The sequence below is a fragment of the Rhipicephalus microplus genome, chromosome 5, assembly GCF_043290135.1.
Source record: "Rhipicephalus microplus isolate Deutch F79 chromosome 5, USDA_Rmic, whole genome shotgun sequence".
Lineage (NCBI taxonomy): Eukaryota > Metazoa > Arthropoda > Arachnida > Ixodida > Ixodidae > Rhipicephalus > Rhipicephalus microplus.
In genome coordinates, this window is record NC_134704.1 from 138,205,011 (window position 1) to 138,225,095 (window position 20,085).

A 20,085-nucleotide genomic window follows, 5' to 3' on the forward strand; every position below is an offset into this window, starting at 1 on the left:
ATGTCGGAGAACCATTATTTAGTATAGCGTAACCATGGCCTTCGCATATCTTTACTATAGCAGATGCCCTTGCATTACAACGCTCACTACCACACAATTCATGGCACCCGTTAAAATCACCACATATATTTACGGGATCATGATCAGATCTAAACACTGCAGCCAACTCTGCGAATGCAACGTTTGTTTGAGGGCTCACGTATACTCTAACTACAGTTAGAGTAACGTTACTGAACTTCACCTTGCATCTAACAAGTTCAGGCACATTTGTTTTTGAAGTAGCCACAAGTGTCGATGAAATATCGCGTCTCACACACAACATCACTCTGCTTTTTGCAGCAGGATGTTCTGCTTGGTACACCACATAATTGGACAAGCGAAAGTCAGTGGATACCCTTGTTTCAGAAATAAACAAAATCGGAAACCCATGCTGAGCGACAAATTTGCGAAAACATCCACTCTTATTCTGAAAAGCATTCCAGTTCCACTGGATATTGCACTTCTTTTGTACCAGTTAGATAGCGCGGTAGCTATTATTACTTCAAGATAAGATGCTCAACATCAAGCAGCAATTTAACTTCTGGTAAAGAGCCTGCTTGGGGCAGGGATCATAGAATTGCTTTAGGAGCCGCAAAGATTATTGGCAAAATGACTTGCTCGTTTCCGGCTGTCTCCGCCGAGATCGCATTTCTTGAAGAATTTTTCCTCAGTAAGCTGCTGAGACCCTTCCCTTTGGTAGTCAGTGGCTCCTTGGCTGTGTCTGGCCCGGCAGAAAGTTCCACTTCAGTATGTTCTTGGGCCCTGAATTCTTTGCCAAAGCAATGTTTTGGTGCTGAGCGCATCAATACTTCCGAGTAAAAGTCGTGGCACCACTGTTTTGCATTTCTTTGTGCCACAGCAACATCTTCGACTATATCCGCATTGGGCGCTGGACCTGTTTGTATTTTAAGGCACCCTTTTACAATTCTCTCTCTTTGTGCAGCCGATGCCAAACGGTATCGAGAGCAGCCTGAAAACGACGCCAGATGTGATCCAGCACAGTTGGCACACTTAGGTTGTCGCTTCGAAGTCCATTCTTTGTAATCATGTGCGCCCGCACATACCTTGTATCTCTTTGTTTTCTGCAAGTCTTAGCCATATGCCCATATCTCTGGCAGTTATAGCACCTTACAGCCGGCTCAATGTATTACTCGACATTGTGAACCGTAAAGCAAAAAGCAACTCTTTTTGGCTATGGCATGTCATGTCTAAACAGGAGTGTTACATTACGTATAGGCTGCATTGTGGCACTTCCATCTTCATTTCTTGCCCATGTCGTTTTTCGTGCGACTGAGATTACTCCAACATCTTTAAGATATTCCAGTAGGTCATAGTCTCTGTATTCAAGTCGAACACCCCTTATCTTTGCTAGGGTTTTCATGTAAGACTGAGGTATCATCACATCTACAGGCAAGCCAGCCAAACTCTTGATCAGCAGCAAATTGTTTTCCGAGTTTGAAAACCGTTCTCCAACATAACAACTTCCGTCTTTTGATTCTTGATGATGTCACTTTCTCATTGATAGCACAGATTATTTCAGGTGCCATGTGATTTGGTTTCACCTTCCAGAAGGAGTCCTCGGCAGCAGTTGGCCTGAAAACCACAGGTATCCCCGTAGCTAGGTTTTTGTAATGGGTGACCACCGTGTAAGCTCCCTGGTCTTCCTTGAGTGCTTTTTTTATCTCTCTGTGTCATATCATTAAGGGAGTACGTCGATGTGGCGTCATCGTTGTCAACCTCTTCTCCCTCCTCTGTACGCCTCTTCTTACACTGCGAGGCCTCGCTGTTCTCTGTATGGGACGTCGATATCGTTGCTGATACTGCAGCAACTTGGCGCTAGCCGCATCTCGTTGTCAACCCTACCCGGGCTTTGCCAGGTATGTGGCACGGGCCCGCTAAGGGGCAATTCTGATCGCGATGCATAGTGAAACTCCGACTCACCGATGTTTAGCTGCCACTCTAGAAACAGTCCTCCCACGACACACAGCGTAAAAAGATCCTGAACTCAATATAATAACTGAATTAGGAGAGCGAAATGAAGCTACCGGCTTCATTAGGGGGGGGGGGGGGGTGAACGCCAGCGGTTCCTCAGGTATTCAATCTGACCAACTCGACCACTTCTCTACAGTACTGGTCAATATAGTTATTATCGCCATTTCATTCAATAGAAAGTGACGTACTATGAAGCATAAGTTTATTGTAAAGGCAGCATTTATGTGAAACTGTGAAAGCTTTTATTTTGTGGTGGCTTCAATAAAACGTTGAAATTGGGGCTTAATTCATCGCTTTGTTTTTGCGCTACACTCTGCACCACTATCTCTCTAATAATCCGTAGTGGAATTACATAAGTGTAACAATTATAAGCCATCGTAGTTGTTGTTTATTTACTCACCAACCGCGCTTCCTGAATAATGTGATCATAGTCGACGAAGTAATGGTGTCTTAAGCCTAATTGCCATGCAAGCGAAAGTGAGTTTGCTTTCACAGTATGCGTTGCAGAATATCCCGCTGAACTTCCTGCACAGGCAAGCATCAGTCTTCAACTCATCCGCACAGAAGCTTCACTTACGAGAGAAAAGAAGTTCTTGTTTTTATTTTGTTCCAGGAAAAAGAATTGTTCGCATTCATGCATATCGTTGTTTGCTCCAACACTTTATTGAGCTACTGCAAACCAAGATTTCATGTACTTTCTCATCGCGAGAACCAGCTGGCTCTCTTGATTCCATGGATAGAATGAGGAGTGCCACGCGTTGATACCTGCAAGGTCATTATAATAATGAACTTGAAAACAAAAATAATCACTTTAAATTTTATTAGAAGAGAAACTGTCGTCCTTCCAATCTTCAGAATTCAGCTAATCTCTATTGTACTGCCCCAATTTAATGCGCGAGATACTTAACTGACATTTGAACTCGGTGTTTGTTGTTCCGTGAAAGTCCTATTAACCATGACAGAAAAGGCTATTAGCACTGCGCAATTGCACATTTAATAACGCATTCAACGTAATGAGGTGCTCCGTTACCATCTGCAAGTTGCCTATGCAGATTGTGCATGCGTAGTACTGTACAGTACTTTTTAGTTAAAGCATGTTAAAATAATTGCCTATTCTAACGCTAGTTTAAGTGATGTGGGCTCGTAGTCAATGTGCTAGGCTAAAATTTTTAGCAAAATATTTTCGCCTTACCGAAGCTTAGAAGACATTTACCGAAGCAAGCTCACAAATCTAAAGATGCAATATTAAAACGAATCACTCTAAAAACATACATTTTATTATCGTAATAGAGAACTAACACTTTGCCATGAGAAACAGCATAGTTTAAAATATTTTCTGTGCGAGTTTTTGGTGAAAGTTATTAAAGTTTATTTAGTCTTTCTTTCTAAACTTGCAAGAAGAGATATCTGTCGGGGTTGTGCCGAAGAAGGAGAAAGAGAATGCAATAAAAAAAGCAATGAAAAAATAGCAGTAGAAAAAAAAGACAGGAAGCTAGCTCTGGGGGATCATTCTCCGTGGCAAATTGTGCAAAGGCGGTCGTACGTAGGTGTAGCCGAAACTGTCGACAAACCGCACTTCAGCCCGGAGTGCTTGTTTCGTGAGAGCAGTTCTGCTGAGGCGTGTACTTTAGGTCCTCCACGTCGCCTGCGACACTGCATCAAATCGGGTGAGAGATTTCTAGGTCAACAAGGAACCGATAAGGAAGTCATGTTATTTATGTGGACGCACGCGAACTCGCCGTCAACTCATTTGTTTTAGTTCTCCAACTTTCCATTCATCTTCTCATTTGTTTTCTTTGTAGGTGGAGAGTTTTTAATCATATAAAGAAAAAAGCCAACTGCGTTGTGAAATGGCCCCAGCAGTACGTTGAGGAGCCCAAAAGCCTGAAAGAATCGGCTGAGGACTGCGAAGATTAAAACGAGAGGGAAGAAGAATGCGTGCGCTTCATCACTCCTGTAGTTACAGCGCAAAAATGTCAAGAAGAAAGAAGAGAGCACATTAAAGAAGATATATTAGCGTAAAACGACTTCAGCCTGCGCGCGTGTGTGTTTCAGCGGGAGAAGAACGTGCCATGAATGAAAGTAAGTTATTTCAAAGAGCTCAGAAAATACGATGCAAATGGCGACTGGGTTTCATTTAAGGCAGCGAGTTGTTAGGCCTCAGAAAAGAAGTACAGAGCTCCTCGTTCATGTACTTCTACCTTAAATGAGGTCCATTCACATCTCGCATCATATTTTCTTTTTAGGAGGTTTTATTTTAGGTTTTTCTGGCATGTACTCGGTGTGGCTTTAGTAGTTCCACTCCCACAATTCAATGGTTTGTGTCTACTTGTTTTATTTTATCTCTACACATCTTCCACAACATTTCTCTATTTCTCATTCTTTGTGTGGCAGGCTTCACTATCTCGTCTTTTCTTTTCTCACCTTCTGACCACCCCATCCCTCCTGCTCTCTCACTCCCGTCAACCCTTCATCGTGCTCCCTATACGGCTTAAAGAACAAGCTCTTTCTTTGTTTCTCTCTCTCCCCATACTTGTGCTTATCACGGTTACTCCAGGCCTCACCGTAGAAATCGGCTCACGTAGTCCGCGAGCGAAGCCGAACAGGACGAAGATGAAGGAGAGGCAGTAGAGGGCGAGAACCAGTTACTGATGAAGATTATTGTTTTCTGACACACAAAAATCAGTGATATTCAACTGCTGTAAAATGACCTTCAACACCTCTAGGAAACTTGATTGAAGCGTCGTTTCGTAAATAAACACTGCTGATACAATATAAGGCTATGCTGTGCCCTACTACCCGGCCGATATGGCCGAGTGGATAGGATGGGTGCCTTCAGGTCGACAGTATACGGGTTGGAATCCCACCTCCGTTAAAACTATTTATCTCAGAAAAATAAAAATTCTAATTTGTTTCTTTTCCTTTTTAACTCAAAAGTGTTTTATGGCGGTGTCCAATAAGGATTTAGTGACATATTTCCGTCACGGAAATGACGCCCAAAAATACGAACAGTCAGAAGAAAAAAACTTCCGTCAATGAGAGTCGAACCAACGATCTTTAGGTCTTTCATAAGAAATGCCCATTGCACTACCCTTTGTGCCACAGCGACATGCATCGCGTGCCTTCAAAATACGCCTTTTATGTCTACCACTGCTCTTTGACGGCATTCTAGGCAAAGTGCAGTAATGTATCATGACAGTGATATAAGGCGTTGACAGTTTGTTTATGACGTGACGTTGATAATAAGGCGCTGAGAGTTTTTTGAACGCCTTAATACAGCCCCAGGTGGCCACCTTCCTCCAGGCGTCAGCGTCGCTCATAGCATGTATTTACACACACACACAAAATATCATTGTGGTGCCACCCCCTGGCTTCACAAGGTTTTAACTTCGCGTTCCCACTTATTCCCGCCCCGCTAATAGTCGCGGTCGGTCAGAGGGAGATCAAGACGTACATCGCGATTCTCTTTGGTTGGGCAGTGGTGTTCAACAGCGTCAACATGGCACCAATAAGCGATCTTAGCCCGATTTCGGTATCCAACCAGTCACGCTTTTCTGGTTGTCACGTGACTTTCTCTGCTTTCTCTCTCGTCATATACTTCACCTACCACAATTATCTATGACCACAAAGTTTTATTGAAACATTTCTGATGAAATTTAGTCCTTGCGATGGAGATGTATGAAGCGTCAGCATGAATGCGTCCACGTTAAGCGGTGATATAGTTGTCAAACATGAAAAGGCAAGTTGCAAGCTCTCCTATATCAATGTACAGTAAACACTAAGCAGCTTCTGTAAGGACACGTATTACTTCGTGTTTTACCGATTGCTAAGACGGAGGAATCAACCACGTTCTCTCTCTCTCTCTCTCGCTCTCTGTACTTTAAATATATTTTGCGCTTTAGGTTTGCTTAGACTCATGCTCATTGAAGTGGGCTCGCTGGGACTCCAGGTAATTGAAATTTTTCTCAACCGAACTCTGTTCTATTCATACTCACGGCGTGGTCTAAATAAATCTGAATAGACTCACGAGTAAATTTAGTGATTTACGGATACGGCATAATTGTAGTAAGAATTTGTATACCTTCATTACATGGATGCTTGCTTGGGTTCTTTTGTTAGCAATGTTCGTAATGGACATTGCTGGGCGCGTGCATGATGACCCTTCAGGGTTCTCAATAAAACAGACAGTGACTTTCGTTTGTCTAGCGACCCGCGTTCACGAAAGATACAGCAAGCATGACACGAGAGCAAAAAAAAAAGCGAGCACTTCAACTTCACTCGCAGTGGTTAACCTTAGTTTGCTGCTTCGCGGTGACGTAAGCGAGCCATGCGTTGCACGGAGGACATGATTCTAAAACTTCTCGGACATTTTAATACCATGAGCCTATATCAGCACACCGCAAACGTTTGCATACGACAGTACACGGCTGCTACTGCTAGAGACTACATCAAAACAACAATTATATTGTTTTCATAAACGTCGACACAGTACATCAATAGAGTACGCGGCTTCAAGTTGGCTGAATGAAACTTTGCTCCAGGCATACGTTGTACACGTTATTATCACGGAGAACCCGAGAAATGCATTTCGCAGTGACTCGGGCGTCCTCTGCTTCACATCAGAAACTTGACTAACAAGCTTTACTCCTTAGGTAAGATTCAGTTCTCGGAAGTGCTTGTCCAGCTCAGAGATCTTTGTGAAGCCGCACTGCAGGTGGTACATTGTGAGGTGACTCAAACGCAACGCGCGCTCTCTGCACGAGCACGTAAGCGAGCGGCAGCACATTAGAGCGAAGAGAAAACGCACCATCTAGAACCACTATTTCTACTTTTCTAACAAAGCTGGCGCATCCGATGGATAGTTCGATATGGCTGTACCCTTCAGATAGGGCAGTGGCTAACGCCACCTAGCCGTAATACTTAGTGAATCAACCAGTATATTTATCTTTTCTTTCCTTCAAATGGTGAAGTTGAGGACTAGTACTTCACAGTAAAGGATTACATTTTCACTCGTGCCTTGAACCACCAATGTGATCACGTCTTTCTAGTTATTTCTACCAGCTTGAAGTCTCTTTCGCCCTCGCTGTCCCAAAACCCCACGGCTTTGAAGAACTCTGCGCAATCATCCTCAACTATAGGGTGAAGCCCTTTACAAAACATTATCAGGTGTTCGGCAGTTTTCTCCTCCTCTCCACACGTACTACATACCGTGTCTACCCCTTCGTATTTGGTTCGATAAGTCTTGGTTCGCATTGCTCCCGCCCTGGCCTCAAACAGTAGAGAAATACCCCGATGGGGGGCAACGTGCACTTTCTACAAGGGGCAATTATAGCAGACGACTTTAGATGCACCCAGCTAATGAACATATAGCACAATAAGTGGTGATTTAGTGAAAAGTCTTAGTAGTTCTTATTCGGCTCATTTGAAAAAAAGTTCACTCAAGCGAAGGTTGCGAGATCGAGCAATGCATCTCATTGGATTTGGCATTCAATGTCAGAAACATTTTTTTTCACTTGGTCAACCCTACTTTTACCATGAGAATTGTTCTAAGTTTACTCAAGAAGGCGAAAATAATCCCTGTTTTCAAGAAGAGGGAAAAGCGTCCCATATCTAACTATAGTACTGTTGTATATTATATTATATGTATTATACTTTTATTCTTTAGTACTGTTGTCAAAAGACTATTCGTAACGCATTTGACTTCTTATTTATCAAAAGTTTATACCCTCTCAACAAATCAATCAGGATTTAGGGAGGGCTACTCAAATGACTTAGCATAAATATGTTTGACAGATAGCCTCCAGCAGGCAATTGATCCAGACAACTTGGTTGGGGCGTTATTTATAGCTCTAACTTAAGCATAGGACTCACCTGTTCACAACATACTTCTTGGTAAATTAGATTATAATGGTATAACAGGCCGGGCACTCGAATTACTACGGCACAGTTTAGAAGACAGAAAATATATTCAATCAATATCTAACAATTACTCGCCCACTAAAAGAGAAAAATTGGAGTTCCACGGGGATCAATAATAGGCCCTCTCTTATTCCTAATACATATAATGATCTTTCACGGTATCTAAAATCTTCTTACTTTAACTTTACGCTGACTTACACTACTATTTTCTGCTCAGATAATAACATGGATTCATTATTGTGTAAACTTAAACACGACGCCGATAACATATAGTTACTGGTCGTCAACAAAATAAACTACACTGTAATGCTACTTAACCCAATTTCATCTTTCTCTTCTAAGCGAAATCATTTTTTCAAGATCTAAATCATTAACCTTCGCTTCAAACGCAATCTATCCTACTGATAGTGTCATGTTTTTGGAGTAACATAAATAAACATTTAAAATTTGATGATCATGTTTTATCATCGACAAAAAGAAACCTTACGGTAGCAGAATATTCTTTAATGTTCGCGATTTCTTCAATAGAGAAGCATAATCTTTATTTACTATGCTCTCATTGACACGAATAATACTTATTGTATATTATCATAGGGAAACAGGTATGCGGTTCTTTATCGCCCTTGCAGCACGCTCAAAATCAAGCTATTCGTATCATGACACATAGCAGCTACAACCAGAAGCATCACCATTGCTCATCTCTAACAGCGTTTTTTCGGTGAGAAAACTTTACAAATACTCACTCGTGATCCTGATGCACAAATTTATCAACGAAAAGCTTCCGTTCTCCATAATCCCCAAAGCCAGTATCCTCCCTCATTCTCTACCCGTTTCGCTTCCAGCAATAGCTACTGATTATCGAGACAAAGAACTAATTATGCTAAGTTCACTACTAACTTCTCTTCCACACAAGTGGGGCGCTCATTGCTAGGCCGGGTCAAGACTCTCTAATTTGCACACATTCAAGTTAAACCTTCGGTCTTAATTGCATTCAGCATATTCATTTCATCATCACCATTTTTTAGCCTTTTTTCATGATAAACTGTTGTATTACGCTTATTGTGGTACAGTGTTTAGTTTGTGTTCATACATAGCTGCATTGTACATGCTTTTGTTACTCATTCCTTATGCGAGGTCCCTTCTACAGGCTGTTGACTTTGGTACCTGCCTCTGTATCTGCATAATTCTCAAGTGTACCTACCACTTCTGTGAAAACTAAATGATTGATTGAAATAAAAAAAGGCCAAATGGCTACATACACATCCACTTCAGCGGTGGTCAGTACGCTTGTGTACACAGCGTGCTTATGCTAGCTATTCGAACTTGTTGCCCAAAGAGAATGAGACTTAATGCTCGGCAGACCACCTTCTACAAACTCAATATGTTTTGTGTTAACCTCAGAGTGGTGTGTACGACTGTAACCAATCGCTGAGCTAGCTAAAGACACTGCGGTTTGTGATGGCGGCTTCAACGTGCCACGTTTAAGCAATAATTCTTTCCATCAGTAAAGTAATAATTTCTTTGCGCCAAATGAACGAAACCAAAGACTTATTCTGTACAAATATGCACCTATGAATGAATTATTTTTACGTGAGAATGTAACATGAGTGGCCGCACAAATATAAAGAAATCAATTACGTGTTACTTCCCGATAATGACTGGAACTCAGGCAAAATAAGACGTTTAATCTTGGGTGCTTTGGAGTTACCATACGTGAATATGCCATTTGACACGTACGTAAACAGTGCATCATAAATGACACATTTGTGAAATCAAATAAACATTATCAATAGAGACTCTATTCTTCAAAAATAAGTAGTAAACAATTACAATAAGCAATGTGACTGACCAAAAAGAACGTAATTATTCCCACTTCATTTGGTTTAAGTCACTAACCCTGCAGCATTCGTCAATAAACTTATCACTGGGTAACTACAAATTAAAGTTGTGTGAAGTCCATATAAAACTGAGCATGAAAACTTTCTCTTTTTGTTGATTTTCGCTTTTCTCAAGTTCATTCGCGAACACACACTGCGTGTCGAAATTGAAAATGATGCGCAGCAGCCATTTCAGATAGCAGGCAGTGCTCAACAGCTTGCCAAGGCTTCGTTTGCTTAGATGCGCTTAGCTATTTGCAGCCGTCCTTCGAGTCACCTAGAGCTTTAAGGGTGGCCTGGATGCGCTCCAGGCTGCTGGACGGCAAGCAATCGCATCGATTAGTACAACACGGACTCCTAGAAACGATGGTAGTTTTTAGGCTTTAGGCAACTGCTGTTATGCCATGGCGTGCGTGCGACGTCGTAGGAAGCAAGGGGTGCAGCCGTGGGTCAACCCAAGTTTGGGCAGATCGAAATCGTTCCATCTCAGAGCCAAAGGAAAAAAAAAAGACTCAGCTATCCCTGATTCACGCACTGCTGACCAGGGAACAGCATCATTTGCCACCTGAATATAGACGCTGGTACAGCTAGCTGCGGTTAAGGCTCGCGAGGGCAGCAGTGTTGCCCGACTGTCTGGCCGCTGACGTGTTTATCAAAATTGTTATTTATACTAACTTTGTTTGCGAAATTGCATCAAAATTATGCCACTTTGTTTTGTATGCGCAAGGATGTTTTGTATGCCACTTTGTTTTGTATGCCAGCATTCATGCAGAGAACTCCCAAAAGTGCACGCCAGTTCTTACGCTATAGTCTTGACGTGATCAATTTCTCCTGCGCATTCATAATGCATGACTCCCCCCCCATCGGGTCAAAGTTAAAACACATGTTTGAGAAGGAAGCGCGGAAGCACTCAGCTAGTTTCTTGTTAGGCCCTAGGTCCTCGCCTTATAATGCAAGGGCAAGTGAAAGGCTATGATCAGTGTCGAAGGCGCTTAAGAGAATCAGCCGAGATTTGTTCCCTAAATACTTGTGCAAGCGTGACCTCTCGTGCAGTGCCTGTGTTTGCGAAGTAGTCTGATGTGTGTACTTAAGGCACTTAGTGTTTGAAGTGTCCTCGCCTAGACACGCCTAAATTTCATATATCTACTAGGAACATGTGCTGCTTGAAAGCATAAAAAAGGAGCCATCAGTACTCTACCTTAGTGTAGGCATTGACATTCGTGAAGAAGGCAGGTGCATTAATTTTTATCTTGTGAGCTTGCGGAGATTGTCTATATGCGTTCACACTATTTTGTCGTTGATTTGTACAATGGTTTGCCTGTAAAACTCTATAGACAGTCCAGAAATATGCTAATATGCTATTGCCTCACAGTGAGATCCTCCTTCGTTAGGACAAGTAGGTTAAGCCAGGCTGCCACATCGTGCGCTCTCTTGATGACGCAATGTTAGCCCGCCTCGTCGGAGAATCATTTATGTTCATTGGGATATAAATTTCAGCGCATACATTCGCAACATAAAATTAGCGAGAGGCGGTTACGAAAGTACGTTGCTTACGTGAATCATCACTGGATACACGAAGATTCAGAATGAGTGAAGTCAAATTTAGCCCTGTTGAGAATGTCCCGGAATTGTGTCACTCGGTCTTAAGCTAATATTTTGGCACGTATTTGCACCAGGAAGGCGTTCTCATAGCTAAATTGTGCACGAGTCCCGGGAAACGCGACACTGAGTTTACAAAATACCCAGTATATGCTCCTTGTATGGAGCAAACAATTAGTTTTTAAGACGTATATAGTCTTAAAAGATGCCTTACTGTGCAACACATCGTATTGTGACAGTTGCATGAAAACCCTCGACAGATTTTCGCCTTTTGTATTGCCGTCACCTTTCTTTTCCGCACAAAGTTTATATTGACGACACCTCCTTGAACGGGCGTTCCACCCGCTAGAATGACAGTATCTGGATCTTGACGTGTCAAAATTATATTGTTATGAGAGACGCTGTACTAGAGGTCTCCGAAAATTTTGACCACCTGGGGTTCTTTAACGTGCACCTAAATCTGAGTACAAGGGCCTACAAGCTTCTCGCCTCCATGTTAGTGCAACCGCTGCAGTCGAAATTCAATCCCGTGACCTGCGTGTCACAAGCCGAATACCTTAGCCACTGGACCACCACGGCGTGGCAATATACAAAAGTGTGCGATAGTTGTGGCTACACTTCCTTTACTAAGTTCTGCCAATGGCTTTTTTGGCGTTTAAAATATTCGTCGGGAAGGCGAGGAAGAAGAAGTGCATTCGGGCATAATTCTGCCTTGAACAACTTGAACAAGAAGAAGAAGACGACAACCGGACGTGGTGGCCTTCTTCGATTCTTGAAATTGCGGAGCTTAAAACGTCTGTAACCACCCTTTTTTTGAATAATTGTACCAGCAACGTCTCTGGCCGATCGAATGGTGCTTCCTCCGGTGCTTCCTGAGGCCTCAGCGTCCGGTTTCAATTTGGGATCTACCCCCGCTGCTACTTCAAGGGCACCTTCGTGCTTCCTCCTGTGGGGGAGCGGCCGGATCGGGCGGTGCTGCTAAGCCTATTAATCTGATGTCTCTTTCCTCTCCCGGCCAGGCATATTCTGCCTGGTCGGCTTCCCTTCCTGACAGTGATTTGCCAATTGATCTATTTTTTCGCAGTGGTCTGAAGAGCGTTCCTGTGGCCCTGGTTTCAACCAACGGCGAGTCTATTCGCATGAAAAATCTGAAACTAATTCAGGAAGAACTCCGGAAGATTTCCGATTATTGCCAAATGATTACTGAGGTGCGTCAATTTGGGCGTGGAGCCATCCTGTGCTGCTCAGCGGACCAGACCTGCATCGCAGATCTTCTAAAATGCACAACGTTTGCCTCAAATCCGGTGAGCTGTTTTGTACCTGTCCATTTGGCCTGTGTGAAGGGACTGGTTCGAGGAGTGGACTTGAGCCTTACACCACCCGAAATACTTGAAATGTTTGCGGCCGCAGGAGCAGTCTGTGTATTTCGATGCTCGTGAAACGTTGAGAACAATAAGGTCCCCACAGAATCAGTGATTGTGACTTTTGCCGGCACGACTCGACCGACCGAAATTTAGGCATGGCCACTAATTTATCGTGTAGATGCACTATCCCCTCGTCCACTGCAATGCAAAAAATGCTGGAGGTATGGGCATAGTGCTGTGTTGGGGGCTGGCTGGTCCCGACGAAGCAGAAGAAGAAGACGACCGACGGAGACGAACACGGCCGGCGGGGACACCGACCAGCCCGAACACGCGGGTTGGCGAGAAGCGCCGAAGAGAAGAACAACAACCGCACTCCACGGTTACCCAACGCCCACTCGTTTTATTTTACAGTCGCCTTGAAATCCTGGATGCCAGAGCGGCGCCCTCTGGCATCATCACATGTCATTCCGAAACCGAAAACCCAGAACACAACAACCATCCCCTCCTCGAAAGAAGTTCACCGATACACTCTTTATAATATACATTATCAATACCAACGTATTATACAAGGTATGTACGTTAGAACACATGAAAATTCAGAGCACGGCACACCGAACTCACACACTATGAGTCCTGAAAATGCACTGAAAAAAATGTACACAAGTCAGTACAATATTGATTTGGATGCATTGGACCTTTGCACAGAACAATAGTGTTCACGGACAGTCATGAACAAGAGTTCTACATCACGTAGTCTTCGAACTGACGCGGCTTCTGCTGCGTCCGCTCAGGGCGGGCCCTTTTGGGTGTAGAGTCAGGTGTCTCTGCACCTTGGTCACTTGTGCTCTGATGTGACACATCAAGAGCAGTAGAACATTGTGAAGGCTATGAACGAGCGTTAAAACTCACGGTCACATCAGAGCTCGCAGCATGAGCTTCGGAAGAATTTTGCGGACCGGAGTCCGGTTCAACGGTCTCAGCCGTATTTGAAGGTTCGAAGTGAACCCTATGACTTGGTGTACTTGAACCAGCGACACCAACTGGTAACTCCTCCCCCCTTGAAGAAGAAATGCCTGTACATGGAGGCCACATGTAAGTCTGATGCATAGTTGAAAGGCGTGGACGGAACGTGATGGGGAAGATTTTTAGGTGTTGAAGGCGAATCTGTATGAAAAATAACAAGGCACGAAGCATTCCAGATGTTACCATCACTTAAGCGAAAAGAAGTGGGGCTAACCTGGCCCAAGACTTTGTAAGGACCCCGATACTTGGGGCGCTTGCCTGGCACACGAACCTTGACTAGATCGCCAGTGCGAACTTTGGACTATTTGCACCTCGACGGGTGTCGACATACTTTTTCATTGCTTGTTGATGAGAAAAAACCTTGGTACGGATTTGATCAGGAGAAGACAGTGCTATGTTTCGAGGCAAAGAGACTTTGTCGAGAGCAACTCGCGGTTGCCTACCGTGGAGAAGTTGAGCAGGAGACACTCCAGTGGTGCCTTGTGATGTGAACCTGTACGAAGCTAAACATTCAGTCAAGACTTGCTTGAGGAGACGGTGCTCTGATTGGGCGATCTGGATATGTCCCATCAGAACGCGATTAAAGCACTCGATATGCCCATTTGATTAGGGATAGAAAACTGATGACCTCAAGTGCTGAATACCTCGTTGTGAAAAAAAAAGCCTCGAACTGTTGGGACTGAAACTGTGGACCATTGCCCGTAACTATGGGATGAGGAAAACCTTCCCGGCTGAAGATTGAAGACAGAAACTCAATGATGACCTCAGATGTAACCGTATGTGTGAAACAAAGCTCTGGCCATTTGGAATGGTAGTCGATGAGAGAAACAATGAACCGGGCATTTTGCGGAACAATATGCAAAGGACCGATGATGTTCATGCCGAGTTTCTGCCAAGGCTGATCAGGCCACTTGACTGGCTGCGACGGAGAAAATGCAGGTTTGGAAGACTTGTCAGCTGCCTGACATATATGGCAGATGTCTTGATCCCAGAAAACTCCTGTCTTGATTATGGCAAACTGTTCGAGGCCTTCAGACGTCCACTCAACAGTTGTTTCCTTTCCGAGCTTTGGCTCTAAAGCAAGGTCGACCTGAAGTAGAGGTTGTAGAAGATTACTGCCACTTACTCGTAGGTATGTCCTCCTCACCGATATCACCTTCGTGTTTAGCCTCACCGCCATCCAGCGACGACCGCCATTCACAATGCCCAAACTCGATGCTGTGCTTTCTGCGTCCCGACGGTCGTCCGCACCAGGGCCTGATGGAATTATTATTCGGCTCTATATCACATCAGCCAGGAAGCAAGGCAGGCTCTCTTGTCGTTCTACAACTCTACGTGAGAAACATCGACAGTCCCAGAGAGTTGGAAGTGCAGCCGCATAGTGGCCTTACTGGAACCAGGCAAGTGTTCACACGAGTTGTCTTCTTATAGACCCATTGCCCTAGTCAGTTGCATCGGTAAGGTGATGGAACGCATGGTGCTGGCAAGATTGGAATGGCTGCTGGAGAATAATGTCGGATTACCAGATTTTGTAAATGGCTTCCGTAGAGGTCGATCATCTATAGACGGTGTTGTAGATCTAGTTTCTTCTGTTGAAAAGGAAAGACAACGTCAGAGATTGGTAGGGGCCATTTTCTGAGATATAAAGGGCGCGTACGATAGCGTCTACAATGAGGCCATTCTTGACGCACTTGAAGACATCGGTGTAGGTGGCCGGAACACGCATGGATAGTGAGCTATCTCAGAGGACGTACCATTTTTATGTCGAAATCTGACGGTGACACAGCCAGGCACCTCGTAAGCTGTGGAGTTCCGCAAGGTGCCATCCTGAGCCCCATGCTCTTTAACATAGCACTCATTGGCCTTGAATCTGAGCTTCCCGACATTTTCAGAATCAGTGCGTATGCGGACGACATATGCATATGGGCATCTGGAGAAACGCGACCACACCTGCGAGCAAGGCTACAACAAGGTACATCAATAACATCTAAGTACTTACGTCGTCAGGGCCTGGAACTTTCAATAGCAAAATGTGCTGAATTGGCATTTACGAAGAAATCAATGTCGCGGTACCCAATCTTCGCTCACGGAGCAGTGATTCCCGTGGTCAACCACCACCGCTATTTAAGGGTCGTCATTGATCGCAACCTGTCCTGGTCAAAGCATGTGACTGTGCTGCGAAACAAACTAATCAGTTTTGTGTATGTTCTTCGTGTTATAGCAGGACTGAGATGGGGCCCTTCGGAGAAAAGTCTTCTGCAGTTATACAAGGCATTGTTTGTGGGCTATATAAGGTACAGCTCACCTGTGCTTTCCAGCATGCGGGCAACGTGCCTTCGTACTTTAGAGAGCCTTCAGGCACGAGCACTGAGATTATGCCTTGGCCTGCCACGGTGCACATCTACCTCTGGCACTATAGAGGAGTCACGCACCTACCCTATACAGGTTTACACGTCCTGTGAGCCTCTTCGAGTGCACCTTCGTCTGCTGACCCGACATGCACAGCACCCGTTATCTTCGCTACAAGTGGACCGACCAGGCTGTACCTATTCGCGATGCCTCGATACGCATAGGCACATGATCCCTTCAGGCTTTGCACCTGCTATAATCCCCGCAGTGCCTCCATGGACATTGACTAAACCGCTGGTGTGCCTTCACGTACGTGGAATTTCGTGTAGGTCACGTGTTTCACATTTTTTCCTCAAGCAACTTACCTTGGCACATTTAGATGGCCGATACAGCGAATCTGTGCACATATACACCGATGGATCCGTAACTTCATCCGCCTCAGCTGCAGCCTTCGTGATCCCTCAACTCTGTACTTCCCGACACTACAAATTAGATCCTAGTTCATCTTCAACAGCTGCAGAACTTGTTGCTATACAAGAAGCCATAAAAATTGTGAACGACCAAGCACCGCGTATATGAATGATACTGTCTGATGCAGAATCAGCGCTTCAAGCTATCCATTCTTGCTCAAGAAGAGGCCAATTTTACGAGTTAGCTTTAGGAACCGTCCAAGTGTTTGACCTAACATGCAGGAGCGGTCACTTGATTACACTCCTATGGATTCCTGGACACTGCTGCCTGGTTGGCAACGAAACAGCCGATAGCGAAGCAAGAGCGGCAGTATACAACGCTCCTATGTCCGTCAAAGTACCCTACTCGCGAAGTGACATTAACACATTGTTTAGATCACTCATGCGCGAATACGCTGCCACTTACTGGTCGCTACCAGATCACCGGAACAAGCGCCTGCGGGAAACAGACCCCGGTATGAATTTTCGTCTTCCAGACAAAATCAGCCGAAGACATGCTAATATACTCCACCGAGTTCGCCTGGGCGTCGCTTTCACTAGCCACTACACCCACCTAATCGGCCGTGCGGACAGCCCGAATTGTGAACGCTGCCAAGTGCGCGAAACAATGGCTCACATATTTTGTGACTGTGCATTACACGTGGCGCAAAGAAAAATGTCAACTGCAACGTTTGCAAGCATCAGACGAACACCATTAAGTGAGAGCCTCATATTGTCAGCAATGAACAACCAAACAGTGTCAAAAACTGCTACAAAGGCTGTTCTAGACTTTATAAAAAGCACTGGACTAGAAACTAGACTGTTGGGTACTATGCTAAGTGGCTACAGTACATACGCACAACCTCTTCTTGTCCTCATCATCACCCTTCATCCCTCTTTCCTTCCCCTTTCCCTTATACCCTGTGTAGAGTAGCAGGCTAGAGCGAACTAGCTCAGGCCGACCTCTCTGCCTTCTAATCAATTCTCAATCTTTCTCTCTCCGAAATATTCGTCCTGGCGAATTATACAAAGCAAAGAATACTAATGTTTAAAAAGTGAAATTCAATTGTTCTATTAGGGTTTGCGAGATTGGTATTCAAAATTAGAGTATTCGCACGACCCCTGTTTTTTTTTCAAGCGTGAAGCTTGTATATAAAGTGTGAGCGTTCCTTGTTTTAGGAACCGTCTGGCCTACACCACCCACTTTACACAGTAAATGTTCGCGTTATCTCTCTCTTTAAGCGGGCATCTTTCACTGTGATCGCAAGTAAGCGCATGGGCACATGGCGCCTTCTCGCGGTGGTTGCACTAAATTAGAAGCTCACAATGCTCGAATCAGTCAACGAATGGACACGAACTTTGGGTGTATGACACAAGCATTTGGATTTTCAGCATCATCTGCGAAGAGAAGAGGGATAGATATTTGAATCGAGAAATTGTTAAGATTTTTATGTTAGGTTCTGCCTCAGAACATTCGGCTCACACGCTCTCTTTAGCCTCGAATTCCATATGGTACCGCTCTCTGGCCATGTTGAAAAAAAAATTGCAGGAGTACTTTTAAAAGGCAGCAGGTGCATTATTGTACGCTTATTACACAAGCCCACAAAACAATGGCCTCACTTAAGTGGACATTTTGCCCTTAGTAAAATGTCTACTTCAAAGAAGGCACTAATAACAAAGCAGAAATGTTGGAAAAATAAAAAAAAATTGGCACATTCGATATACAGTGGGAATCGATGACATGCGAAGCACGAATAAGAAATGTCGATATGTCACTATAAAATCAGCGCAATGTTATGAGGTGGAAGTAAATGATGCCGTATATGACTTCCATGTCATGATTATCATGTTTAGATGTGTCGTTTACCTTCGTGATCGATTCACGTCACGTGATATCAAATTTAGTATATGTGCATGTGCAGCTAGCGCAACGACCGCAAGCACACTATGAGCGTGGTATGCTGTCATGTTTTTACATGACACGCGTGTCAGGTCTATCATGTTTGCGCCAGTCATATATTTCCTCATCCATTGACGTCACGTAACACTAATTTTGGTATATGTGTAGCTGGCAAAATGTCCGCGAGCACGTCGTGAAGGGCCCAATATACTCCAATGTAGCATTGATGCGCGCGCACGCTGGGCACAGCGACGCAACGTTAGCAAAATGCGAACACTCTATAGTCTCACGCCAGGCGCGACCAGCATCCATCGGCGCAGCCCGACGGCAATTGGCATGAAATGCTGCATTTCCGACATGCTGCAACCGACATGCTGCATTTCACGCTGATGAGTTACCCAGACAACACTGCGTCTCCTTCTCTTCGAAACGGAGGGACGCCGGACGCGCTGCAACGCGCATGCGTCAAAGCAACGCAGCGTGGCGCGCACATGCAAGTATATGACTTCGGTTCAGGCTGTCAAGGTGGATGGACGTGTTTTTTGAGCGCTCCGGATCGACTGCGCAGATAAGTGTTTTTGCATGTTTTGAGCTTGTCTTTATAATTATAAGGCAGCGGTTGAAATCTTCGTAGTACTTATTTTATGGTACGGCTTTTTCGGGGGCCAGACACCAGGTATTTATTAGTTAGTGCGGGTGTGTGTGTTTGAAATTTTTTTGTTGTTTTTTTTGCCACCCCGTGGGGGAGGTGCGCGTACATTGAACACGCCAATTTTTGTAGTAGAGCTTAGACTTTCTTTTTTTTCGAAGTGCAGAGCTCGAGTTTAGTAATTATTGAGTATAGGGACAATTGGTGTCAGAAAGGTATGGTTAAAAAGACTGTAAAGTGTTCAGGATGTGGAGTGGGTTTGAAAGTGGACCCAAGCGTAGAAGCGGATGGAGAAGAGGCTGACGCGAAGTGTAGGCAATGTGAGGTCGAGGAAAAAATGGAGAAAATGATGGTTGCCCAGAGTGAACTGCTGAGGAGAATCGCCGAGCTCGAGACTGCGGTGGCGACAGAGCAAGAGAAAACGAGGGCAATGGGAGAAAGACTGAAGTCCGCCGAGGAAGCGCTAGCGAAGCTGAACAAAGAAGCGACCTACCGAGAGAACAGTAGGGAACCGGCAACCAGAACGGTGGAGAAGGAAAAGCAAGCAAGTTTAGAAAAAACAGGTTTAGCCGGTTCAACTGTCGCAAGGCCCAGCTTCAGCGAGGTAGTGGTGGGGCAGGGAGGGAACAAAGCAGCCGGCGTCACAGGTGCAAGTAGCCCCCAGGTGCAGAACGCTCCAGCTGAAAAGTCACAGCATGTGATAATAGCCGGGGACTCGAATTTAAATCGATGCACAGAAGCCATCAAAGAGAGGGTACGAGGTGACAAGAGGGTTGCGGTAGGGGCGTTCCCAGGACGCAAGCTGGAAGCAGTCATGAGGCAAGCGAGCGCAAAGCTCAAAACGACGGCTGATAGACGAAACCTCGTGATAATTTCAGGCGGTTTAAACGATGTCCTCAATGAAGATGCAGAAGGACTAGCAGCC